General features: G+C 40.7%; 1 protein-coding gene across 2 annotated transcripts in view; it reads right to left on the bottom strand.

Annotated features, from left to right (window-relative positions):
- ADK (adenosine kinase) overlaps nucleotides 1-27604 on the bottom strand; it is a 259891-nt gene that overhangs the window by 166012 nt on the left and 66275 nt on the right. The window lies entirely within an intron of this gene.

The following is a 27604-nucleotide window of genomic DNA, read 5'->3' as shown; positions in this document are numbered from 1 at the left end:
AAACCCTAAAGAGAATCTTCTACTGAATCAAAGGTAGTTTAAGATCAATGGAAATTTTAATTGTATTTGTCAAAGCAATTTCATTGATCAATCTATTCCATTGATCCTGTAGAACAGGACATTCCCAATTCTTGATTCCATACATCCCAAAGAGAGGCAAGGTCATATTTTTCTAATGACATTAAGTATTTATATAAACTGATTGTGGATTTCCTTTTCTTAGTGGATTCAATAAGCACATCTAAAACTGAGAAGCTGAAATTGCAGCTGGACCACACAACTCGGGCTGTGACTTTCCCAACACGTTTTCTAAACATCCAGAGGCTCCATTGCACAGCTATGGAAGAGGTTTGTGCAGTGGCACGAACCCCTTCAAGGGAATGCTGTACTGGAACCCAACATGTTTACGAGCTTTTGAATAAAACTAATTAAAGTGAAACACTCTGAAGCATTAAGTATAGGAGATTACTATCACTTTTAATATTGTAAGGGTTAATTGTCTGCTGTTGGGATCCAGGGAACTCTGAGGCTGCTTCCATGCACACACCAGGATTTTTTAGACTACTTACACTTGCCCCCTGAAAACCTTTTCATGATAATGGAAAACCTTTGGCATAGCTGGAAACCAACTTAGCAGAGACCCCCTGTGTATCAGTTTATATGCAAGTTCATGGGGCTCTTTGGATCTTGGCCCCTAGTTATAACTGAATTACCTGAATTATTTAGCATTTCAAAGTTGTGAAAGACAATTTATTAATGTTCTAAATAGCATCTTCATGATGGACTTTTGTGTCACCTTGGAGTTATTCCAAAAGTACTATTTTACTCATAAAGCAGTGGTTGAGGTCTTGGCCTGCTTAAAAATGGGGATGAAGGTTAGTTTTGAACCTGTAAGGTAGGATCATGTTTTCTATGGGGGTATGTATATCCTGTGGAACTATATCCCTATCATATAGAAGCTTTCTATCAACAAAAGTGGACTCCTTGCACCCTGTCTGTTGCCAAAAGACTTACACTGAGAACATGGAAGGAGAAATGTCCACCCGTCATCTCTCAGTGGACAGAGCGTCTCTTAACCCTTTCTACATTTGAATCTGTTGCACAAAGAAGACAATTTCATATGGACAAATTTTTTAAACACATTATAGTTTTGTTAGTCATTTCCTGTTCATAGAGGGTTTTTATATATTTAAACCTTTACTTAATGCATATTTAATTTTACTGAATTCATTGATGTATATTTACATACATTCGTTTATATTTTTTTTCCTTTTTTCTTTCATCTTTTTTGTTCACTTTTCTTAGTTTTTGTTCTCTACACATATTCTACTTTTATAATACTCTGATTTACAATCTTATTTAATTATGTTATTCATCAATTTAAAACAATTTTTAAAAACCAAGCTGTGTGGTCATGCAGCTTAGAGGGGACACTGTCCTGGGGTCTGCTCATCAGTTGTTTTGTTCATAAATACAGTAATGCCCCCGTCTCCATTGCTGTAGCTGTCAGTTTTACACCAAACTTTGTCAGATTCCCTGTGAAGCTGCAGGGAATGCTCCCTAGCGGCTTCGGTATATAGAAGCATTGGCTGCAAACCTGAAGTCAAGACTGAAAGTGTTTGCTCATAAATTTAATGTTCATAAGTAGGGGAGTTTCTGTAATCCTTAACAGCATGAAAGGGAGCACTACACTACTGACTGAGGAAGAGAATAGTAGCCCATTATAACAGCATAGCAAATTCATTGTCAAGAAAAGAGATGGATCAGGGATTTCCCAGCTCACACCCTTAGTTACTATTTTTCTTCTTTATAGGATAAGCCAAAAAGCCTAGGGGAATGAAGTACAAACTCATCAACAGACTACAACAGAAAGTCTGCAATTCCAGTTTTCTTCCAATAATGCCATGTACCCTCAGTGGAAACATGAAGTAAGACCATGAGCTTACTGGCACAAAGTCCAAATTCCACTAGATCCTGGACAAGTAGTACTTACAGGGTTCACACATATGCATATGGAGTAGATCACATATTGTCCCCATGCTCTAATATGTTATCTGGCCCCTAGCAAGTGAGGTGTTGAGCATGCACACATTGTTTAGTGCACTGTTTTTCCTCTAGCAGGTTCCCTAGCCCAGTGGCATAGCTGAAGGGGTGCAGGAGGTAGCAAGTGCACCAGGCAACAAACATAAGGGGGAGCAACAAGCTGAGCTTGACAGTAGTGGCCAAAATTGTGAAAACCTTGATATGTATGAACAATACCATCATGTTATATATCATTGGAAAGGTAATTTAATGTGGAATACAATGAAACAAACTTCATTGGAAAAGGGCCTCTGAGAGGAATTTTATCAGGGGGAACAAATTTTATTTTGGGCCCCTTCTCAAAGTGGGAGGGGTGAAACAGAGTGGGGAATGGCAATGGGGGTGGGCAGAATGGGGACAAAACAGACAGAGGGAAGTGGCAACAGCTGGAATATGGTCAGGTCTCATTTCCAAATATCATAATACCCCTACTAACTGGGTAAAGAGGCACTTTTTGAAGGGGTGCTCCTCTTATATTTAGCAGGGAGAGAATAACCATTCCCCCTTCACTCAACAGTGTCTCTAACCAATAAGGGATGCACTTTTTATTTATTTACTTAATTAAATTTGATTTTTGTCATGGGGTAGCTACAAAATCTTCTTTGACCCCAGGTAGCAGATAGATGCTTTAGCTATGCCACTGGCTGGAGGGAGGTGGCAGAGCAAGTGGGTGGCAAGATGCTGGGGAGAGGAGGCAGGTTTTCCCCCATTTCCATTTTTTAAAAGCCTGGGCATGACATCACTTCTGGTTCTGACATCACTTCCTGGGCATCATTTTGAGTTCAGCGCCAAGCTACCCGATCATTAGCTATGCTACTGCCCTAGACAAATTGTTGAAGAAAGAAGAATCCAGTTATTACCAATATATGGAAAGATCTGGTGCACAGGCAGACAAAATCTTTTTTAAACATGTCAATGTTTCCTTGAATGATCTTATTTATGTTCAACTTGAACAGCTCCCATTATATCACTGTATTTAAGTTAATGTGTTTCTTTTAAAAATCCTACAGCTATCTGAATAAGGCGTTTTATTTTATCCATCTACTCACACACAAAAGTTCTTGCAAATGTGGCCCAAGGACCTGAGACTGGAGGCAAAGCAAAAACAGCCTGAGACCAAATTAACTAGAAACATAGGAAATTAAAAAGGGATGAAAGGTAAGGGACTCAGCATTCCCCACTCTAATATTAAGGGTACAGCAATTACCAATCACTTGTTACAGTTATGTAATAAACGGCTGTTTTTAATATTTGCAATTCCACTTTTGAATCTTTAAAATTTTTTCTCCTAGTACATGCATGTGAATTGATTGTATTAATTAAAATATTTATAGGTCACCTTTCCACCCCATTTAAGGGCTCCACTAAGTAGTTTACATTATTCATAAAACAATAAAATCCAATTAAATAAACCACAAACAAATGCAACAGAATACCACAAATCAAGAAAAGGACATACCAAACAAAAAGGCTTCACCACCTATTTGAAAACAGCAGTGGTTTCAAAAAGACTTCATGGCAGGAGTTCTACAGTTGGAAGGGGCTGCCACCAAACAAAAACTCTATGTCATGTGGTCCCACCAATCTCACCTATTGGGTGGTATGATACTGAGCAGAGCTTCAGGTGATTAATGCAATATGAGAGCAGCTTCATGATGGGAAAGTGTACACAAATCCTATTCCCAAGCCATGTCAGGCTTTACAGATCATAACTAGCACCCAAAAACAAATGGGAAACGAGTGCAAATCACAGAGAACAAGTGCAACATGCTCAGACCAACAGGCACAGGACAGCACCCCGATTGCCACATTCTACATCAGTTTGAGGTTTTCAGACAATCTTTTAAGGGCAGTCCCAAGTAGAGTGCATTACAGTAATCCAAATGAGATGTGATGTGTATCAGCGTAGACAGATCTGCTTTATTCAGGAAGGCTGCAGTTGGTGTATTAGTTTAAGCCGATGCATAGCTGCAGCCTATGGACCTGCACCTTCAAGGGAAATGCAACTCCATCTAGAACAAATTACCCTCCCCTCAATCAGCTTTCAATGAGCAGGAGATTATCCTGTTTTAGTATGCTCTTAACTAACCTGGGCTATGTTTCAATGTATTTGCCCATATCAAGTCCTTCAGAGCTGCCAAACAGCAGTTAATTATATGGCTTTATAGCTTTCCAGATGCTGATGCAATTGAGAGTTAGACTGCATCCTGATGGTACAACACTCCAAACTCCTGGACAACATCTTCCAGTAGTTTCATGTAGGTGTTAAACAGCATGGAGGAAAAGACGGAAACTTGCAGGACCACATTAGCCAATGAACAAGGAGTTGAGCTGAAGATTCCCACAATAGGTCAGCTCTACACAAATAAGTATTTTCCATTATGGTGAAGAAGTTCTGTTCACCATACCTTCATGCCTTGCTTTCAGGCTTTTTCAAGGCACCTGGTTGGCCACTGTGGGAACAGGATGCTGGACCTTTGGTCTGATTCAACAGTACCTTTCAAGTCAAAGCAATTAGAGTTATTTCAGCTGACTTATTTCTGGGTTGCTAGCCCTTATTGTCTGTCTTTTTATTGCTTCCTTTCATTCTCCTTGTACAGTAATACCTCTCAACACTGTGTTCCTATAAAACAAAATGCCGTTTGTAGGAGGCAATCATAACACTGATCACATGTAAGTATGTTCCCAATACTGTACTCAGTGTGTTATTCAAAGCCTTTTGATTACCACTGCTGTCACTTCCACCTACATGGGAGTGGAAGAAAAAGATGGGAAGAACAACTCCCAGGAGGCTGAACCAGGTTATGACTCATCCTTGAAAACTGTTAGCCAGAATACACAGCTCTCCATGTGGCAGAATATTCTAGCCTAGTGGTTCCCAAACTGTGGGTCAGGAAAGATCAGATAACTAAAGCCCAGAGGCTATTAAAGAACCTGCAGAGAGCTCAGCTCCTGTAGTTTACAGGACAGCTGCTAACTGCCCTGCAAGGAGCTGAGCTCTTGCAGTTGCAAGCTTGCATAAATATAGGGAGATAAATGTTTGATGGTCTTTTTCTGGTTATTACTACAAACAAAGAAAATATTATTTCTTTCTGGATCTCCTTTTTAAAAAGTCTGGTAAACCTAAGTGGGTCCTCATAGAGTGTCATTTTAAAAAGTGGGTCCTGATGCAAAAAAGTTTGGGAACCACTGTTCTAGCCTGACAATTCTAGCCAGAATATGCAGGTACTTTGAACCAATGGGACAGCACAAAACGCTGTACTTTACTGCACCAAACATTTGACCAGTTTTATGGATTTTAACCTTTTCCTTTTTTATGATACCGTAACCCAGGACAGAGTGCTATAACCAAAAAGTGTTATAGGAAGCTGCCTTATGGGAAATAGTACTATATCATTATGGAAAACCAGTGCTATTTGTCTCAGAATATCCTAAATTATACATCAATTCAGGAATCTTTGACACCTCAGATAAAGGATAAGGAAATGGGTGTTATAAGGAAGCTACCAAAGGGATACTAATGAGGGGCAAGGAAATTTACAATATGCTACTGTTGTGTCACATTATAAATGCCCGTGGAGTTACGGGGCAAAAATGTCATTAACAGTACACCCATGGCAGATATAACATCTGCTTCCACTCCTCGCCCAAGATCACCTGATGGTTCTTACCATCTCAGTACTCAAAACAGTTGTGTCTACACATGTTCTCTATGCCTGCTTTCAGAATGTATACTCTGGCTCATCATAACCATCAACCAGATAAGTCCTTTCATGTTAAAGTCAAACACTTCCATGGAGATACCATTTTGGATGTGAGCTTATGTTTTTGAGCAAGTGACATTTTCAGTCTAAAATGCAATTCTGTATGACATACTCTGTTGACCAGATGTATCAAAAAAATTATGGGGGGGGGGGGTAGAACCGAACATAATATCCAAACTACAGCCATGTGATGCAACTGGAAATTCTATGCAGCATCTACTAATACTGACTGTATCCAGGGAGAACATCTTCTGCAAATCTGATTGAAATATACAATGGCCAATACTCATTTGCTGTGAAGCTGAATCATTAATAATACCAGTGGACCATGTATTTTATTTTATATATTTATGCTGTCACAAATATATACCAATGTTACATGAATCAAAGCTAACTTTCTACGCAATACACATAAGGCATTTTAAGAGGATTAAATATATTTTATCTTTAAAAACTTAAACATATAGCACTGACAAATTTATGTACATACTTCTAGTCACAGAGGCTAGTCTTAGAGACACTTTTTTAAAGTGTCAAAGTCTACACAATAAATTTTATGCAGAGTTGAGCAAAATTACAGATCTTTATACCCTGGCATCCTCAAAGAAAAAGTGTAGAGTGGGAAGGGACATTCAGGTAATACCAAATAAAAGGCAGGTTTTTAATCTTAGGGCTTTTCAAAAAACACATGGATAAAGCTGGCTGACTTTACTGAAAAGAAAAAAGTCTTTAAATCACAGTCCTTAAGAGCTAATGTTTTAACCTTACTTTTGTATCGATGTTACTTTTTCCATCTTGTTCCAATAATATTTAAATGCAAACATGTGTGGAAAACGTCCTTTTGGCGTCTATCAAACTGACATTTAAGTGCATTTTTTCAACCTCTAACATTTGTGGTAAAGTATTTCAAAGCTATAGACCTTCAAAAATGCATAGGCAAATTGTCTCTTTCATATATTAACATTTGGTCTTCATAATGCAAAACCTGTTTGGAATTACTGACTTCTGATTTGGTTGCTATTTGTTTGGATGAGGTGGTTTTGGAAAATACAGTTCCAGTCTGAGGTAATTCTAGTTTGCAGTAATAAACGCTTCTAAGAGACTGTGCTGTTTTCAGAAGCATTCTACAAAAGAGCATAATCAGCAGTTTTTAGCTGTAGTATATGCATAAAAGTAAAATGCAGTTACCTTCCTAATGCTGTTAAGTTGCACACGATCGTAATTTCCTCTTTAGGAAGTGGTGTTTTTGTTTAATACCTAGTCACTTCATTTGTTTGCGAAACAAGGAATATATAGTGTTCCGACAACTACTGTCATAGGGTAGTTAATGGATGGCATACTATCATTCTCCATTTATTCAGGATTTGTTGTCATATTTCTCTGATTTGATGGCTAATTGGGTACCCTTATAAGTTTTCCCTTAACTCATTGGTTTCCAATCTCTGGGAGTGCACGGACCATCGAGACAAAAATTGGTTTTGCCTTGGACCACATGCACCCCACCCTGTGCAAACAAAAAAATGCAATTAAATTAGTAGTAATTGGAGAAGACTTATTAGATTTATTATTTATAGAGAAGATTTGTGAATTGCTACTTTTGTTCCCAGCTGCAGGCGGTTCATTCTTCGCCCTCTCCGGTGGTCTGTGGGAAAGCAGCTCCTGAATAAATACTCCCCACAGACTACCAGAAAGGGTGGAGAACAGACTGCCCACAGTTGCAGTTGGCAGTTTCTCTGGTAGTCTGTGGGGGAGCACTCACTTGGCAAGACATGGAAATGATAAAAGGTGATCTTTTTTCCCCTGAGACCCCGTGGACCACTTCTCAGTGCCTCGCAGACCATCTGTAGTTGCAAACCCACAGGCTGGGAACCAGTGCCTTAACCCATGAAGAGCCCCAGACTGCTCAATGGGGTTACTTGGATCAATGCCAGGGAACCTCCCATTCTGCCCTTCTGCATCACCCAGCACTGTACGTACCAGCTCCAATGATCTGGATTCAGCACAGGCAGGCCTTCCCATCAGTGCTCTGTACTCTAAAGTTGACGCAAACATGCTTTCTGGCATGTTTGCAATGGTTAGCACCAGTGCAGCAGTTGCTGTACTGGCACTAGCCCCAAATAGGATTGTGCCATCAGTGTATTTGTCTCTTCTTCTTTGGGGTGAGTGTTGCAAGGGTATTTTGGAGTCCACAATTCAGTCTCTCTTTTACCATTTAAGGAGGAAGCATAGAGATTAGCTCTGGGTCTCCCTTTAACCAATCTATCAAGAACAAGGAGAAACACCTAGTTCCATGAGATTTCCATCTCAGAGGCCTGAGACCTTGATTAAGAGTCCTCCAAATATAGACTGGCAGCTTTGCCAAAGATTGGCAGGCTGATCAGCTTTGACATGATGTCACTGTTTATTAAGGTGTCCATTAATGGCATTACGGAGATCATAGCCAATTCATTTCCATCAGATCTGGCAGATTTGTTCTGATATTCCACCTACTTCTTGTGGAATCAGAAGGTATATGAACAGACTGAAGGAGCAGTGATGAGCAGCCCCTTGAGCCTTGTGGCTGCCAATCTATATATGGAGGATTTTGAAAATCGGATATTGCATACAGTCCCTCAGGAACATTTGGTTTGTGTTTGCTGTGTTGATGACATCTTAATTATATGGAATAAGGGGGAGAGTGAGATTTTCCTTTATGGATCATCTCAGTAGTGTTCATCAGTCTAAACAGTTCACTATGGAAATGGAAAAGGGGGGTGATCTGCCCTTTTTAGATGTGTTAGTAAGGAGGAATAGTGATAGCACCTTGGGGCATAGGGTTTTCAGAAAACCAACTCATACAGACAGATACCTGCATTTTGACTCAAATCATCACCCCAAGGAAAAAAAAAGGTTTGGTGAACACATTGATGAAAAGGGCTGAAAGGATCTCCCAATATCTCCAAGAGGAACAAAAGCACATTATGACAGCCTTACGACAAAACGGGTATCCCTAGAGGGTGATCAAGAAGGGCTTAGTTCTCAAAATGAGAGCAGTTCCCCAAGTGGATGAGCAGGTTGGCTAGAGGATTGGGGTCTTAATGCCCTGCATCCAAGGAGTGACTAATCAGATTGGAAAAATTTTGGGTCGTGCAGATATGGAATAAATCCATAAGCCAACTAGGAAGGTCCAACAACTTATGCAATCCATTAAGGAACCAAGACACCCCTGGGATACACCAGGTGTTTATAGAAATTTTATGTGACTGTGGCAAGGTGCACATTGGTATCACCAAAAGGTCCATTAACGCCAGGCTTAAGGAACATCAAGTTACTATCAGCTGGGGCAGGTGGATAAATCAGCTATAGCTGAGCATGCCCTCAGTATAGGGCACCAGATTAACATTGTCCAGACACAAGTACAGGTTAAAGAACAGTATTACCAGATACAGCTCTAAAGAGAGGTTATAGAGATTCATAAGAATCATAGTAACATGAATAGAAAGGAGAAGACCCTAAGCCTCAGTCATGCTTGGACCCCTGTTCTCAAAAATATCAGGATTCTAAGGTTTAATGGACAGCAAGGAGGAACAATAGGTGCCTTTGAGAAGTATGGAACTGGACAGCAGTTAGATGGAACAGGTGGTTGATTAGGTAATTGAGGGTATGAAGATAACCATCAGTGAACTGATTTGCTAGGACTTTCTGGATTAGAAAGTGTCTTGGTATATATATCCTCCCTTTTCTCTCTGCATTCAGATGGGAGTAGGCCTTTGTAGAAAGCCAGATTGTAACCTAATTTCTCAGGTTTAGATCACAATCCTAACCCACTTTCCAGCACTGACATAAGGGCAATACAGCTCCGAGTTATGGGAACCAACATTCCTCTACTTTGAGGAGGCTTTAGCAAGTGCCACCCAACTGCAGAATGCACCACACATCCCATTGGCACTGCTATGCCAGCACTGGAAAACCGATTAGGATTTGGGCCTTAGGGTCTTAGTAACTTTTGGCTGGCATCATCTGTTTTAGTCTTCATCATCTGTATTTTCAAGGAGCTTTCACATCTTTCCTTCTAGTGTCTTCAATATTTCAGGTGTCATCTCAATCCTTTGATAATGCCCTTCATAGTCAAGGGTGAAACATTAGGGAAAGCTGAACTAGTTGAATGTAGTCTTAAAGCCCACGGAAAGAATTTGTTACTCCATGACAACACCAACTACAGAAGCCTCAGTTCCTACTTCCTCTCTCTTTTTGCCTATCCAGAAACCTCTGATACTTGGGCCTAGGTAGGTGCATGCATGCATAAATCACTACAGGTCATGTGTGCGCAAATATTACGTTGCATTATTTTCTTGATTAACCTTCCCAATTATTTTATTTTGATCCCCATGATAAAAGCAACATACTGTTGCATCTCTATCCTTGCCTTTCTTCTCATTTCATGCCAGTCCACTGAATTGAGCTGCGAGCCATTGCACTTAGTTGCTGCACACAGTCCAGTTGCCTTGTGCGTGCATGTTACATGCGTCTTACAGCATGCCTCGTAGAGCGTTTGAAGAAAAAAATTACAATTCAAGAAAATGTAGAATAACCATAATCCAAATTATGTAGCAAACATATGAGACTTCGTTACTAGTTTCCCACCTGGCACAGTGGGGACCAGGTGTTTACCATAAATAGTAAATGATAATTGAGCTGCAGCTTCCATATACTGTACTTATTCAGTTCAATCACTACAAAAATATGTTTCTTTAGGAAAATCACTTCCCAAGCACATATAATATTGAAAGTATCAAGCCATCACGCAACAGACTTTGGAGCACAAACGTCAGCAATTTGGATTAACAAAATAAATCTGCTCGATCAAAGTATCTTTAAATCTTTAGTAATGGTATCTTCAAAATTAGTGAAGAGAATTGTAAAAAGCTTTATGTGTGCACAATCAGATTGTATAGCAGTAAGAATCCTTCCCCCTATTCTGTTACTGAGGGCGATTAAAGATAAGGTGTTATTGAGCATTGCTAGAGTTGCCATCTTTTTTGTTTCAGAATCTTCTCCCGTGTCTTAAAGAGCTAATTCCAAGTGAGGAAGGATGCGCCGTATTTAAAGTTCACATGCAGATTAAGGTACTAAGTAATGCACTGCTGCCATTTTACACTGTAGCTGGTGAAGTTTATTCTGATGGCTGAACACACATCAAAGGACATGTATATTTTTCTAGTTCAACTTTAATGAAAAGAATAACCACTTGGATTTTAAATCACTACAGGACATGCTATTGCAGGTTAAATGGAAACATTCATCACGCTAAGAGCAGGGGTGAGGATAGGACTCAAGCAATGATCTTTTACAAGTGAGAATATAAGCACTAAGAATTTTTTAATTTTCCTCAGTGAAATACTGGCAAGTATGAAGATTTCAATTTCTGCAGCAAGACTATGCTTATATACTGCCCAAATATAGTTTTCTCTGAACTAGTCACTGTTAACACCCAAAACTTAACTGTCCAGCTTCTAGCCACTTGCATCATGTCCACTTGTCCCTAGAAACTCTACTGTCCCCTCCTACATAGTATCAGCTATTGTACTTTTATCATCCTGCTTTAGGAGTAAATTCTGGCAATTCTACCAGAGATGAGTGAACTAATCTCCTCCAATCTTCTCTGGCTAATTTGCAGGACAAATTTAATGACACCATTCTGCCAATATTCTCTTCCAAATTCACAACATTTTCAGGAAAAAAAAAATCAATGTTTTCTCTTCTGAAAGAATATTATTATGAATTTGACGGAATATTGGACAAACACACAAACGATAAAATAAGATGAACAGAGCAAGGTCACCAAATTGAGAATATTTCTCTGTTTTATGATACTTGCGCTTAAAAATAAAGCTGATCACAGCCTTTATCAATTCTGTCCATCCCTATTCTACAAACACAAATGCTGAAGGGTCATTGCAGAAGTTAGAAAATATATTTAGAATATTGAAGAGAACTAACAAAAGGTGACAACAGACACTGGGTATGTCATATAGGCCTGGTTCAAACACAACAGTAAGTCATGGCTTAATGCTATGTGAACAAGTCCTATCCTGGGGTGACCTCCAGCTGCCTTCTAACCTGCGCTGGATACAGCAGAGACCATGCAGCCTGGTTGTACCAGCGCAGGTCAAGATTGGGCTCACAGTAACGTCTATGAACTTACTTGCAAGGCTGGCTTAATCACAGTTATATAAAACTGTGTTCAAGTTCTAAAACTTGTAAATTTAGTTTTAGTGAATGAATACTAGTAATTCATAATTAATCACTAGATGAAAATTTGAAGAATATTTTCACTAAGAATGCATTCATTCAATCCTGCCTGCAATTCAGAGTAAAATTTGGTTAAGTCAAAAAGACTCAAAGGCTTCACTTTTTTTGTAAGCAGGTGTATTTTCAAGAACTGTAGTTAACCTCACTTAGAGGTATGCTCTGGTATTTGATCATTTGAGTTACATTTCGGTTGTAACTAAACCCAGCTTTTAAAAATGAAGTAAAGTCTTACCATGAACCTTGGAAGAACTATTCAAAGTCTTGTTAGGTCATCATAGCACACAAACAATCCAGATGCAAGCTACTGCATGACAGTGAAACGAATGATGTAAGTGAACCCTTGACGGGTGGGTTGTCCCACAAATTTTTCCAAATACATTTCCAGTTTAAGTTCAACAATATTAAGATGCAATATTCAACATAGAAACTGAATCTGGTATTTTCCTGATTTGAAAGGACCAAAAAACTCTGAATGGTGAAAAATGCCATACAGTAAGAAAAAGAATCATAATGTATTAATTTATATCTTCATCTAAGTTAAATTATATACAAAATCTTTACAAGTTTCTGAAAACTTTGCAACAAATAGTTAAGTAAAAGGAGCTTTTCCCCTGGCCCAGTAACATGCTTCAACTAAGACCAGATAAAATTATATTATCGATTATAACAGGAAATGGAAAGTATGTTCAATTTCACATTTTCATTCCATAATAATAATCTTAAAATGTTTCCCAGAGAAAGTTTCTAAGCTCAAAAGAACAAACTGAAGTAGTTTTTTGTGTGGTCGATGATCTACTCCATCTGGGCACCCCTACCAGTGGGCAGAAGCATGCGGAGGCTTGCTGCGACAAGTTTGCAAAGCACTTCATGGATAAAGTCGATCAGATCCAGCATGACTTGGTCATCGCATTAGGAGTATCTAGTGATGTCCCTGGGGCATCTGTCTATCCTACCTTTTGAGATTCTTTTCAGCTTGTAGAACCTGAGGGTGTGGAGAGGATTTTCTGGAGTGTGAGGCCATCTTCTTGCCTGCTCAACTCTTGTCTGGCATGGCTAATTAGATCCACCGGGGGGGGGTGCTGGTCGAGTGGACAAGGAGGGTGGTGAATTCATAAGTGAGGGAGGGGGCATTGCCGCCAACCTTGAAGCAGGTGGTGGTTCGCCCTTCCCTGAAGAAACCCTCCCTGGATTCTAGTAATTTGAACAACTTAAACATTTCATTTTTGGGCAAAGTGATCAAGTGGGTAGTGGCATCCCAGCTTCAGAGGATCCTGGAGGAAGTTGGTTATTTGGATCCATTCCAGCCTGGCTTCAGGCTGGAATCTGGGTCAGAGATGGTCTTGGTTGCCTAGGTTGATGACCTGTGCCAGAGAATAGACAGGGGAAGTGTGTCCCTGTTAGTCCTGTGGGACCTGTCAGTGGCCTTCAACACCATCAACCATAGTGTTCTTATAGGTCAGTTGGTTGAGTTGGGGCTTGCTCCTACTGGATCTGGGTCACCAGGGGATACAACATCAGGCTGACTGCGGCTTATTCCTGCCTTTCAGGTGCAGCAGTGATTTTATAGCTGTCTTAGGTTGTCTACTGATATCTCTAGAAAGAGGCCACAGATTTGTAAAAGAAAGGCCATCCTTCATGTTCTCTTTAACAATTGTATATACAGGCCATTCCCTACCATACTAAATCCAAAATGGCTTCAAAAATGGAATACTTCATATTCCATAAGTGCTGGGAACAGCCCAATTTGGAAGTAATTTTGACTTCCTCTGAGTGTTGTCAGCCTCACTTGCCTCCTTACTACATGGCAGGTCACAGTAGTTATATACGAGTACAAACCCAAAATAGCTGCTGGCATAAGTCCAAAAAGAAAAGCTTTTTAAAAAATGTTTTCCATCAAGATTTGGTATCTTCCATCTGGTTAGCTACTACTGTAAGTGCAGAAATAATCTCATCTCTGCTAATTAACATTTGCACTGATCATGCCTATCTTTGAATCTTTCACATCCAGTTCCTATTAAACCTACAAAATGGGACCCACTTCTTGTTTTAAACTTGTTATGGTTTGCCTTTCTACTCCTCCCTCTCCCTATGAGACTCTCTCTCCCCTCCACCTCCTTCTCTTAAAAGATGAAGCAAAGCACCACCAAAAACAAAATAGTGATTGTGCTGCTAGCAAGGAAATTCAACAGTAAGTTAACTAGTAGAACAAAGGAATTGAAGTAAAGAACATTTTAGAAAGGAGTTTCTTTACCTATAGTGATCAAAACCATCGCTTTTTCCTCCCTCTTCCAAATACATACAGTATTTTGACCTTCTCTATAAGTGGGTTACCCAAGCCTCCTATTGAGATTGGCACGTGCTTACCAACTGGGCAGCCATATCTGTTATGTAGGTAAAGGGTGGGACGAGTGACCAAACAGCTTCCTCTCATCCAGTCAGGTAACAGGCCTATGACATTTGATTTACCAGTAATTCCTGGTAAATGAAGAAATGGGTCATATTTGACTCATTGTCTCCTTATTTCAGTTGTTTGTCATATCTGATCACGTGTAGGCAAGTTGATTTTAAATTAGAACCACAGCACTCTGTGCTCCCCCACCCCAAGACAATTCCTCTCTGCCTGGTGGTCTCCTGGGATAGTGGCAGCGAAGAGAACTATTCCATTCAGCTTCCTCGTGCAGCTGACAACCCAGTAAACCTGGGAAGCAGAGAGCAAGAAGAGGTATGTGAGAACAGGTCACTAGATGCTACATCCTTCAATGAATCTGCTGGCTCCTTTCCTGATACATATGATCAAAGATGACACACTTCAGATAATCTCCAAATAATTTTGGAGACTGAAAACAGAATTTGGGTTTCAATCCTTTTACACCTCCTTATACACAGATTCCCTCCTCTCTTTTCAGATTGTTCTAACCATAGTTTGCCATGACATCAACATCAACACCCTATAGTTACCACTAACAGTGGCATCACTAGGGGGGTTCGGTCCACACTGGGTGACGCGCACTGGGGGGTGACACACTAAAATTGTGGTGGTTAGGAGTAACCCCGTCATATTATATACCGTTGCATGCGGAATTTCAAGCGAAAGGCAATGCAAAAAAACCGGAATGAAATATCTGCTTTCTATCAAAAGTTATGGCCAAAAGACCGGAGAACAAAAAATGCATGGATCTCTATGGAAAGTGAAAGTGAGCCTTATCGTGTGTTTACTCATGAGTAAATGAACTTGCCTTAGTCCTTCGGAAACGGCAGGCTGAGAGGAATCCAAAGACACCAGAATGGTCCTGATCCAATGAATGCAGCCCCCAAAAACACCTGAGAAGGAATTCCCTCCCTCCATGCAGATGAATGTATTGAGCCCTTTGGAAAGCAAAACTAAGCCTCATGATCACGTTTACTTGTGAATAAGCAAACGTGCCTTGGCTGGTGTGGAAGATCAGGTGAAGGAGAGTGCAAGGCTACCAGAATGGTCCTGATCCTATGCACCTGGAGCTAAACAAGTGCTCCAGAAGGCAGCCTCCCCCCCCCCCCCACTAAAAAGGATCAAAAGAGGCTTCAGCTGATAAGGTGAACTTTTTGAGACTTGCAAAGTCAGGTAGATCCTGACAGTGATCTGGTTTAAACAGAAGTTCTTAAATTGAACTGGGCACTGGGTAGGGCTGTAAACCTTACTGGTTTTGGAGGGGGGAGGTGTTATTGCAGGCAGGCTGCAGAGGAAAGTCACTTGGTGGAACAGGGCTGGCTTCCGCTTATTTAATTATTTGTTTTACTTTAATTATTTATACTTATTTATTTTAATTTGCCTGATGATGTCACTTCCACCATGACATCACTTCTGGTAGGTCTTGGACAGATTGTCATTCTAAAAAGTGGGTCCCAGAGCTAAAAGTTTGAGAACTGCTGCAATAAGGTGTCAGTAAATTGACACCCTGGAGGGGGTGACACCACTAGTGACCAAATCACTAAAATCACAGTTTGGAGATATAATACCATCGTGTTATTTATCAATCAGTGCATAATTTTATGCAGAATGTGTTCTATCTTTGTTCTATCAAAAGGTACAGCTAAAAAACCAGTGGGGGTGGAGTGATGGTACATCACCACACCCACCACCTGGGGTGCTGTCCCGCCCACTGCATGGGGGGATGACGCACTGGCATCCCATACCAGGTGACACGAACCCTAGTGACGCCACTGACCATAATCTCCAAAATATGTCTTATAGGTTCACATCAAACTCTGCTTTGGAGTTAATGCCAACAAAAATTTGCCCAATTTGGACAAAATGTAAAAATTGTAATTATCAAAAACATAGAAATGGAAAGAGAAGGAGCCTGCAAACCTAAAAGGAAAAGAGGAGAATGTGGCAACAAGCGAGTCCATGGCACAGAACTATTCACAAGCACAGTGCTGATCAGAAAGCTATTTGAGAGGAATTCAGGCTTGAAACATGTTATGATAAAAATTCATGCAATTATATAACAAAACATTGAAATAGTAGTCTGAGTCAATGTTCCCTTTAAGTTGTGTGGTTGCGCAGCTCAAAGCCCTGGAAAGCCGAACTCAGCGCTCAGCATTCCCAAAAATCCAGCGTTAACATGCAACGTCATTGTCATGCAACCTAAAATGACACAGGGCTCCAGCACAGCAGCCAAAGGGATCTATGCACCAGCACAGACACCTTCGAGGGATTATTGGTCTGAACACAGCGTGACTTTGCTAACTGTGTAAAACTCAAGAAACTCAGCCCTAGATAGAAGCTTCAGCTTTCAGGGAGCCACAGTCTTATACTCAAATCCAGTCTCTTGCTGAACTCAAAGCAACACTGAAATGTCAGCTGGGGCATGAGCAGCACATGGAGTGCATATGTGGCTAAGCGAACAAACAGTTACAGATGCAGCAGGAAAATAAGCAATGACACAAAAGACCTTACTGAAATTCAAAGGTAAAAGGAAATTTATGGCAGTGGTTGAAGCAGACAACTGATGGCATTAATAACTCAAACATACTTTGATATTTTTTTAATTTTCCAGAAATATTGGTAGGTTTAGAGGCTGGTAGAATTAAACTCTCCTTCTAAACTCTCCTGCCTACACACACTCAATATTCTGGAATAATTAACTTGGGAAAGTGACACCACTACCCAGTTCTTCACACAATTGCAAGAACTAATTTGAACGTAATGCTGTGCATGTTTACATGGAAGCTAGTCCCATTTCTACAGTGAGACTGCTCTCTAATATGCTTTGGGCTATGGCCTTAAGAGTTATAATTCCATGCCTAAGGGGCAGAATTGAAGTAAATGCTTATAATATAATCTTGACCAGTCTAAGCACTGCATTAGTCATGGGAACAAAATTCAGATAAACCTTAAATTTTTTTTTCCTATTGACAGCACACATACTCCCTTAAGAGAGCCTACCCAAAATTACTACCGCTGAAGCAAGGTATAAGTAAGGATATAGAGGCATTGATCTTTAACAATGTTGCAGAATGTAGTTTCACTTTCATTTATTATAAATGCAGTAGGTACAAGGATAAGCAAAAATACAGTACCGTAGATAAGTAACTCTCTCAGATAAGTCAAAGGCAGGTTTTGAGCCGAAATCATGGAATTTTCTATGACTGTCAGATAAGTCTGGGGGGGGGGGGGAACTTAGGTGGGTGCCTGACTATAATTCTGGAACTTCCCACTGATACCAAAACCCGGTATCCTCAGGTCTCTATATTAAAATGGCATGGTATAGATAGCAGGCTCGAAGACCCAGTGCCTGACTGCCATGCTGGCTAGGTGCAAAGCAACTCCCTGCAGGAGGGAGCTGTTGGGAGAGACAAAGAGGAAACCATGGCCAGACAGAGCATGAAATTGTGCAGAGTGAACTTTGCTGGGGAAGGAAGGAAGGGGAATTTTTCCAATCTGCACTTGTACTATGTTTGTACATAGCAGGCTCTAAGACCCAGTGGCGGCCTTCCTGCCTGCCTGAGTGACTGCTGGCTGACTAGTTGTGAAGCTTCTCCCTGCAGGAAGGAGCTATCCAGAGAGATAAAGCATGGCCAGCCAGAGGGTGAAATTGCCCAGGGTGAGCTTGTGCCTGCTGCTCCTCTGGGCTTCTCATGGCTGCAACAACCCTGCACCGCCCTGACCCCTGAGTGACCCGTAGATAGGAGACAATCTATGCTGAATTTTTTGGTAATAATTTCTTGCCTTGTAGGCAAGTATGTACATTTCATCTCTCTGAAATTTAACTTCCAATATTTAATGTTCACTCAATAAAAGCAACACCCACCAAATTATGTTGTATACAATTTGAAGAAAGCAAACTATTCTGCACAACTAAATTGACTGGATCCAAACACGTGCTTGGGCATGCCCAGTGAAATCTTTGACTTTTTCCTTTTGACTGACATATCCCTATGCAGTATCAAACTGCTTTCAAACTTTCCTCAAAACAATCTTAAATTGTTCTTAGGGTTTCCAGGTTCTGAGTTTATTTGTGTACCGAGATACACACACACACACACACACACACACACACACACACACTTTTATTCAAGTTAAGAACAATCACACCAATAACTGGAGACGAGGTAAGAACACAAAAATAAAAATCACAGTATCACTGGTACTGCCTGTGAAGGTCTGGCCCCAACCAGAGGCCTAGGATCATTGCAGGTATCGTCGGATAATTGACGCAGTTCCAATAACAGCAGCCCTTTGCAGCTCAGTGAATGCAATTGCTGGTGCATTCAGTTGTTGCAAACAGTTGTCAAAATTTGCAGATATGGTTCCTAGTGCGCCTACAATTATTGGCAGCACTTTAGTGTGTTTCATCCACAATCAGGTGGTTTCTAGACACAGTTCGTGGTACTAATCGGGAATTGTGGTCAATTAATGTGATATCGGGCGTGTTGGCCTCAACACGTCGGTCCATTTGGATTCTAAAGTCCCATAAGATTTTGACCTTCTCATTTTCCAGGACTTTCTCCAGTTGATGTTGCCAAGCTTTTTCAGATGTGTTGAAGCCATATTTTTGGCATAAAGCCCAGTGTATACGTCACGCGACATCCTGTCTTCGTTTATAGTCGGTATTGACAATTTTTGGACATTCACAAATCAGGTGGTTTACGGTCTCATCCCATCTTTTGCAAAGTCGGCATAGGCTGTTATTGGTACCCTGAATTCTAGTTTTCATCACATTCATCTGAAGGGCCTGTTCTTGGGCTGCAAACAGGATACCTTCTGTCTCTCTGCATAAAAATCCGTCCCTAAGCCAGGTCCAGGTGGTCCGTTTATCACAGATGCCATCAATGTTTTTGAAAAACTGTCCATGTAAAGGTTTGTCAATCCAGCTATTAAGCCAGTGGGTGAATGTCTCTTTTTTGTAGTCCACTTTTGTCTCTGGTTCAGAGATAACATTTTCACTTTTGACCACTTTTAGAAGTCTTTCCATACTATTGCATATGTAGTCATGGAGGCAGCGCTTTTCCTCCTCCACTGTCTGTTGTACTTGTAATAAGTCACGACCTCCAATTCTGCGAGCTAAATACAGTCGGTCAATGTCACTTTTAGGATGAAATACATGGTGAATTGTCAATAATTTTCGTGTTTTCTTGTCCAGGATCTCTAGTTTGTTGTTGGTCCAATCAGATACCCTGTTGGTATAATTGATCAAGGGTACAGCCCACGCACGTATTAATGGCTCTGATTGTGTTTCCAGCATTCAACTTTGACTTTAGTATCTTGCGGACTCTTTTTAGGTACTGTGGCTGAGTCAGTACCTTGACTTTGTTGCTTAGTATGACGTCTGCCTCAAGTATTCCTAGGTACTTGTAATGATCTCTGTTACTAAGCGATTGGACAATATCTCCGGTCACTAATTCAATTCCTTCCATATTCCTGATTTTGCCACGTTGGAGTGTCATCGTGGCGCATTTGTCCAGTCCGAATGTCATCTGGATGTTGGTGCTGAATATACGTACAGTGTTCAGTAGGCTATTTAACTCAGACTGGTTTTTTCCATACAGTTTCAGATCATCCATGTATAGAAGATGGTTAATTTTACCAGTCTGAGTTGAGACAGTGTAGCCACATCTAGTTTTATTGAGAATCGTGGACAAGGGAATGAGTGCAATATTGAACAGCAACGAGTCTTCTTGGAAGATTCCCCTTCTGATTTTAATCTCTCCCAGCTCTTGTCTATTTGTTGTTAAGATTGTTGTCCACGTTTTCATGCTCATTTCTACCACTTTTCCGATGTTATTACTGATGCCACAAATTTCCAAACAGGTATTAATCCAACTATGTGGCAGTGAGTCATACATACATACATACAAAAAGATCGCATTCTTAAACAACAACAACAACAACAGTATTTATATACCGCTTTTCAACAAAAAGTTCACAAAGCGGTTTACAGAGAAAATCAAATATCTAATGGCTCCCTGTCCCAAAAGGGCTCACAATCTGAAAAGATGCAAAGGAATACCAGCAGACAGCCACTAGAACAGACAGTGCTGGGGTGAGGTGGGCCAATTACTCTCCCCCTGCTAAATAAAAGAGGACCACCCACTTGAAAAAGTGCCTCTTACCCAGTTAGCAGGGGTTAAAGAATCTTAAAGATTGCATTCTCCAGGCACTGATATCAGAATGCTAATATACTAATTAACACTAATATACCAGAAACAACAATTGCCCATTTAGATAATTCAAAAAGCTTAAAGGGTTCCATCACCTTCTACAACATGTAAATACAGCATGCAAATGATTGCATATATGGATTCTTAGAAGCAAGAGGAAGATTGTCATCATTTGCAGACAATCTTGATGTTCCTTTCTACATAATCTAGTCAAATCCAAAAATTACCCTATTGCATTTTAGCATAGAAACTATATCGTTGCATAGACTGCTTCCATGGTTCTACAGATGTAGGTATAACAAGCATTATGTTGCTTTATCAGAACCACCATCATATGATGAGTGATGTGGCAAGGAAAATAAGAATGAAGGAAAAAGAAGCAACAAACACTATCCATTGAAGAAATCTTCACTATTAAATACTCGCGTGAATAGTTTTGTTTGCTCATCCTACAGAGAACAAGATGACATGCCACAGACAAACTGCAACGTCAACACGTTTTACCCAGCATCTCCATCTCAGCATGTTTTGCTCTAAAACTATCACTGACTGCACAGGCTAAGTTAAATATTTTCATTATACAGTATAACTGTGCTATTACCACCATCGGTTCCAGAGTTCTTGCCACTTGGAACCACACACACACACACACACACACACACACACACACACACACGGATCAGTGCCAGTCTGAAAATGTTAATTCTATTGTACAAGTTGCTGTGTCTTCTTTGGAGATACAGCAAAGTTACTCTGGGAAAATCATGCTGTTGCTTTGAGTAGTCATTGGCATAACTTGTCAACATTAAAAATATGCTGAAGGAATGTCCTAAACTAAACTGCTGTAAACTACTTTTATCTCAATACAACCACATGGCTCTCATTTCCACATAGAAGTAGGCCCAAGTTGATATGGTGGGAACAATTTGAGCAAACCTTCATAACTACTGACACACACTACCCCCAGGTTCATTATTTTTTCCCAAGGGTTGCAGCAAAAGTATTTGATTGCAATTTTGACTGCCTAAGATAGCTCCATGTGACCAAAAGCCACCAGCACATGGTCAAGTGTATTCTGCTATGTACCACCATCATTATGCCATAGATGTGATCTATGATTGGCTGAGAGTGCAGAGAGGAATGGAACAGAGAAAAACACAGCACTGAAGCAGCAGAAGAAGAAAAATATGTTGCCAATTGGGCCCCCTAGGTCCTAAGGCCGGTCCTGCTGGCACCACAATGCTACATTTCCTCAATCCAATTGGTTCAAGCAAGCTAATTCTCCCCAATGTTCTACGCCTGTTTTTCTCAACGGACACCTCCATTCTATGGCTTTTGGGGGCCGAAAAGCATGCTCAGTCACATCAGGAGGTTTGTGTGTACACGTTTTTCCTTTGATTTACAAAATTATCTACTTTTGCATATCCTGTTCAACAGTACTTAATAATAACCAACAAACACAGGTATTTACTATATTTGTACGCTCAGAACAATACCTTGTCAAGATCAAACAATGACTACCAAGTAGTAATGTCAGGACAATCAGGCAAATGTAGGCAGAGCAGTTCAGAGGGCAACTTCCAAGTAAAAGAGAAGAAATTATTCTTTATTCGCCTTGAATAAAGTCTTGAATAAAGACCAAGAAAGGCGATATATAAATACCTGTATTATTATTATTATTATTATTAAATGACAGACAGCTCTTTAAAAAACAGAGTTCTGATCTTCAAAAGCTTAAGATTATAACATTATACTCAATAAATATCTTAGAATTGCTTCAAGATATTGTATCCAATATGAGTTTTTCATTCTTGAAGTCATTCATGCCTCTTTCCCCTTGTTCAGACTACAAGAGACAATTTTATTGAGTGTTGTTTTCTCTATCAATTCTCCATTCTCTGCTAAAAGATGAAGTACTTTCCCCAAAAAATAAATCATCACTGCAATGAATTGCTATCTTTTAAAAGCAATTTGTTTTCCCTTACACACATTAATTACAGAAATACCATTTCAAATGAAATCTCTAGAAGGATGACAGGAACAAATTTTGTTCTGCTAAGATCACAGAAGTTATGTATCAATCATCATTTCTGAAAATGTGGGAAGCAATCAATATAGTACTGTGATAATTTTAGATCCTAATCACACCATGGTGTTTTTAAAAGCTTTGAATAGGTAAAAACACACAAATATATCAAATCAGACATAAAACTGAGCAAACGTAGACCATTGCAATTTTTTCTCCATAAGATCACATATTTCTAATTCACCCTGAACAAGGTTGTTGCCTCCAAATTACTGTAAAATTGTCAGAAAGTTTAGAAAGGGGGGAGGGGAAAAAAGCAACCTATCCAATTAACCCATTTCTGCCCAGCCCACAGGTGTACCCATTTGATCCCTGTTGCCCACATGCAACATTACGCAGAAATGGTTTTAATGACACAATCCTATCCTTCTAAAATACAAGTCTGAGCAGGAGAGGGTGTAGCATATACCCTTAAACACTGGTTACAGTTACACCAGCACAAATGACAGTATCATCACTGTAGTTCCAATGAAAGCACAATGGACTCTACTGTTAGTGCCATGCTGATGTACCTCTGACATTGGCACAAGCCATCATTGGCATCCTTCAGTCTCAGAAGACTATGGTATCATGCTCTGAATGGTGGCTCTGGAACAGAATGTCCTCTCTAGTGCGCGAAGCCTGGGTAAGGTAGAAATGGAGGATAGACTGTTACCCATGCAAATCCCCCCTCTCCACGTCAGTGGAATGGTCCAGTGGAAAGGCAGAAGCCAATACGGTTGGTTCCAGCGGCGTCGCAGGAGTTGCCAGAATGTGACTGTGTTCAGCCATGAACCGCCTCAGGGACTCCGGCTCCGGATTTTGCCTCGAGGTTGACTCCTGAAGCCTTTTCCATAACTGGATGTAGCCACAAGGCAGTGGAGGTTTGGGATCAGAGTTTTCCTTCTCTCAGATGAGCTGCCTTCCCAGGCTGACGAGTCCCATCTACCCAGTGGCTGTTTAGTCACCTCTTACGACAAGTACAGCCAAACTGAGGGCCTATTCTTATCCCGCAGCCCCCAGGGGTGTGGCACAAGTACAGCTAGTGCAAACATCCAAACTGGGTAGAGGCATGAAGGGACATAGACATGACAAAAAGGGGTTAACCTATGCCACAGTATGTTGAGCTTCAAGGTTCTTGTTTATACTCTGACAACAATTCTGACATTTATCAAAAAAACTGAGGTTGAAGTTCTATATACCCATTTCAGTAGCAGCAGAGGCAAAGGAATAATACCAATAAAACTTTTAATTGGCACAAATAGTAATTGATCATTATCATGGAACAATTTTTCTGGAAGCTGTACAAACAACCCAGGGCCTCAACTTGACTTAACCAAGGGTTGTGCTATCCCCACCAAAGCCTCTCCTTATAGCACCCAAGCCTAGAGACAATGCCCTTTGCAGCTTTGAGACCTTTAGCCACCTAGCTACAACACTGAGCATAAAGTGTTGAAAGTTATGACATGAACAAGCTGAAACCAAAACACAAACTCAAGTCCTTGAATCCCAAGACAAAATATGCTTAAACTAAATCTCTTGTCCTTCCAAGAAACAAGCCTCTAAGAACATAAGAAGAGCCCTGATGGATCAGAGCCCTCTCTTTCCTTACTAATAAATGGCAGAGACAGAAAGCAAGGAAGATACATTCTGGAGGAAAATTGGTGGGGAAACCAAAATGCCCTTCAGAAAAAGCTTTGCGGTAGCTCAAAATATCTCAGGTAATTTCAGAACCAAAAACAAAATGTGTTTACTACACCTTTGGATATTTTCCTCTTGTTTTGGTCACCTTCAAACATCAATTAATAGTGACACAATTAACACAACAGATGTTAAAATAGTTTACTGAATCAAGTTGCCTCTCTGACGTCCATCTCTTTCTTTCTGAATTGATAAAAGTACATCAAACAGGAGGTCTTGACCATGGGAAATTAAATACAGTACTGCAGTAAATATGACTGATGCAGATGAGTGCACCATGTCAAGGTTATTTCCAAAAGTTAGGTGTGTTGAAGCAGCAAATGTAATATCAAGAGCTGAGAGATCATCAGAAACAGCAGCAACACATATTGCTTTCACTGAAGCAAAGCAAGGCTATATACCAAAATCATGAATTTGTGCAAACAAGAATCTAAATGAAGCAATGAACTCATTAAGTGTAAGTTGAATATAAAAGGCCCTTTGTCTAAGAGGTCACTGCACACTCACTAGTCTTAATCTTAGGGTCACCCTGGAGAAACATCTCTCTAGTTTCTCCAGACTGAGTAATTACCCTCTAAAGCTCAGGTCTAAGTTCTTGAAACAGAGGTCTACAAATCTTGGCTTAGCTCAGCATTTCTCAAACTGTGGGTCAGAACTCACTAGGTGGGTCACAAGCCAATTTCAGGCAGGTGGCATAGCACCTAGCTCATCTACCACTAAAAATACAGGGTATATACCTATTGGGGAGGGTGGGCTCCCAATGGGAGAGAAGCATGGTGTTTTGCCCTGAATAGGTGGGAAGAAGGGGCGCTGGAAAGGGGGGAAAGCTGTGTGGCTGGAGAAGGATCCAAGTCTGTGTTCTGCTTTGAAGTTCAAGCTGGAATGTTTGAATTCTGAACTATGCAAAATAACAGCATGGGCGTGCTGTATAATGGAACCATTAGCTGATCACAGCTTAGGTTTGAAGCCTAAATTGACGGTGTCACTTTGGCAATGACATCACTTCCAGGTTAATGATATCACTTCTGGTGGGTTCCAACAGATTGTCATTCTAAAAATTGGGTGCTAGTGCTAAAACATTTTGAGAACCACTGGTTTACCTTAATCACTTAGTCAAATCATTTATGTCATCATTGACCCAGCTTTCCCCATGTCCTGTGTGCAGAAAACTTGGGGAAGGATGGGAATTTTGCAGAAGATGCAAAACGGACCTCTTGTTGCTGCCACTTTCTGTAAAAGCTCCAAGGAAAAGGAAAGAAATTATTTTTGCCCAGGGATGTGTTGATCCACTGCAGCTAAATTCTAGTCCCGAGTCCTCGCCACCTTTGACTTAACTCATGTGCAAGTTTTAATTGGCAGCCTTCATGACTCGGCCAGGGCTTTTGGGGGGACTCTGACTCAAGTCAAAGTCTTTTTAATAAACGAGTCAGATGCGGCTCCACAGTTAAAAATGGAGCTACTTTTGCTGTTTGTGTGTTGGAGTTCTCATTTAACACTTCCCTGATGTCCATCCCATCAGTAAACAAAAGCTCTGCTGTTCAAGTGAGTGCAGCAGTGCAGAAAGTGCCAACGAACTCCAGCGATGAACCCACCCCCCTCCGGTCACAACTCCCAAGTCTGTCCTCAGAAGGAGTGCTGAGCAGCACACCATGGACAGATCAACAGGGAGGAAGGAGCTTTCCCAGCTCTGCAAAGCAGGAGGGGATGGGCAGCATGAGCAAGGCAAGTCTCCACTTGTTCTTGAGAAAAACTCCCAAGTGAGTCACTTTGGTTTCAAAACACATGCGTTTCGACTCCGTACAAGTCTGGGAAATGCATGTTTGGTGATGTGAGTCTGTCTTACAAGTTGAGTCACTCATCCCTGTTTTTACCTTCCTCACAGTTTCTCTGTGAAGGAAAAGAGATGTACCAGTAGTTTCTCTTCCTTCCCATTTAACTTTTGCAGGAGGCAACAGCAGCAAGGTATTCTGCTGCCATAACTTTCTTCAAAAGCCTCATTTATGGAAAAACCAGGTGGGTTCTCTCTCATGCACTGGGATTTTGCAGGAAAGGAAGAGAGATAAATCACTTTTCCTTTACTTGGGCAAATTCTTCTTGCAGGAAAGGAGCGATTTGTCTTCTCCCATAAAGCAAGGCTTTTGCCATAGGAGAGGTCAGGTGCTCTCCACCAGCAAGCAGACAAATGCATTTATAGAACTCTGCCCTGAACATAAGAATTGACCTGCTGGATCAGATCAAGGTCAATCTAGTACTGCAATCTGTTTCTAACAGAAGCCCACCTGAAGAAGCTCCCCTACAGGAGAACTATGTAGGGTGAATACTGTACACCCTGAAGTTTAGCCCTATTTGGTACAAGGCAATAGAAGATATTCTATTTCTGTACATGGATATTTAGGTATTGTGGCTAATAGCTGTTGCCAGATTACTCACCATGAATTTGTGCAATCCTTTTAAAAGTCATCTCAGCTAATGGTTATCATCACATTTTGAAGCACTGAATTACAAGATCATATGTTTGGTCAAGAGGTTCTTTGTTTTACTGCTACAAGTTTACTTCTAGTCAACTTCATTTGTTATTTAAACGTTTTTTCTCCCTGTTCACCCACACTTCCTACAGCCCTATCCGAAGCTTCCGTGACACCCAGCAGTACAGTGCTGCTGAAATGGCAGCCACTGTATCCTGCGGGATGAGGGAAGCTGCCGGAGCCCTCCTCAGAGTAAGGGAACATCTGTTCCCTTACCCTGTGTCTAGTATACCACACCATTTTTTCTAAACAAAAGGGTTCCAAACACTTCACTCTTTAACAAAATGCTTCAATCCCTTGATCATTTTACAGCCCAATCCTATCCTTCACTAGTGCCAATGCAGCAACTGCTAGGGTGTCAAAAATATTCCATGAAGCACATTTGCAGCACCTGGAAAGTAAACAGTGCTGGTGGGAAGGCCTGTGTTGTCCCACTGGTGCTGAATCCAGGTGCAACACCTGATGGAGCAGGCACGCTCCCACTAGGCAGTGCAGGGGAGGGCAGAGAGGGGGCAATTCAGGCTCGGGTGGGG

Source organism: Tiliqua scincoides, chromosome 3 (genome assembly GCF_035046505.1).
Source record: "Tiliqua scincoides isolate rTilSci1 chromosome 3, rTilSci1.hap2, whole genome shotgun sequence".
NCBI lineage: Eukaryota > Metazoa > Chordata > Lepidosauria > Squamata > Scincidae > Tiliqua > Tiliqua scincoides.
This window is presented reverse-complemented; position numbering and strand designations above follow the sequence as displayed.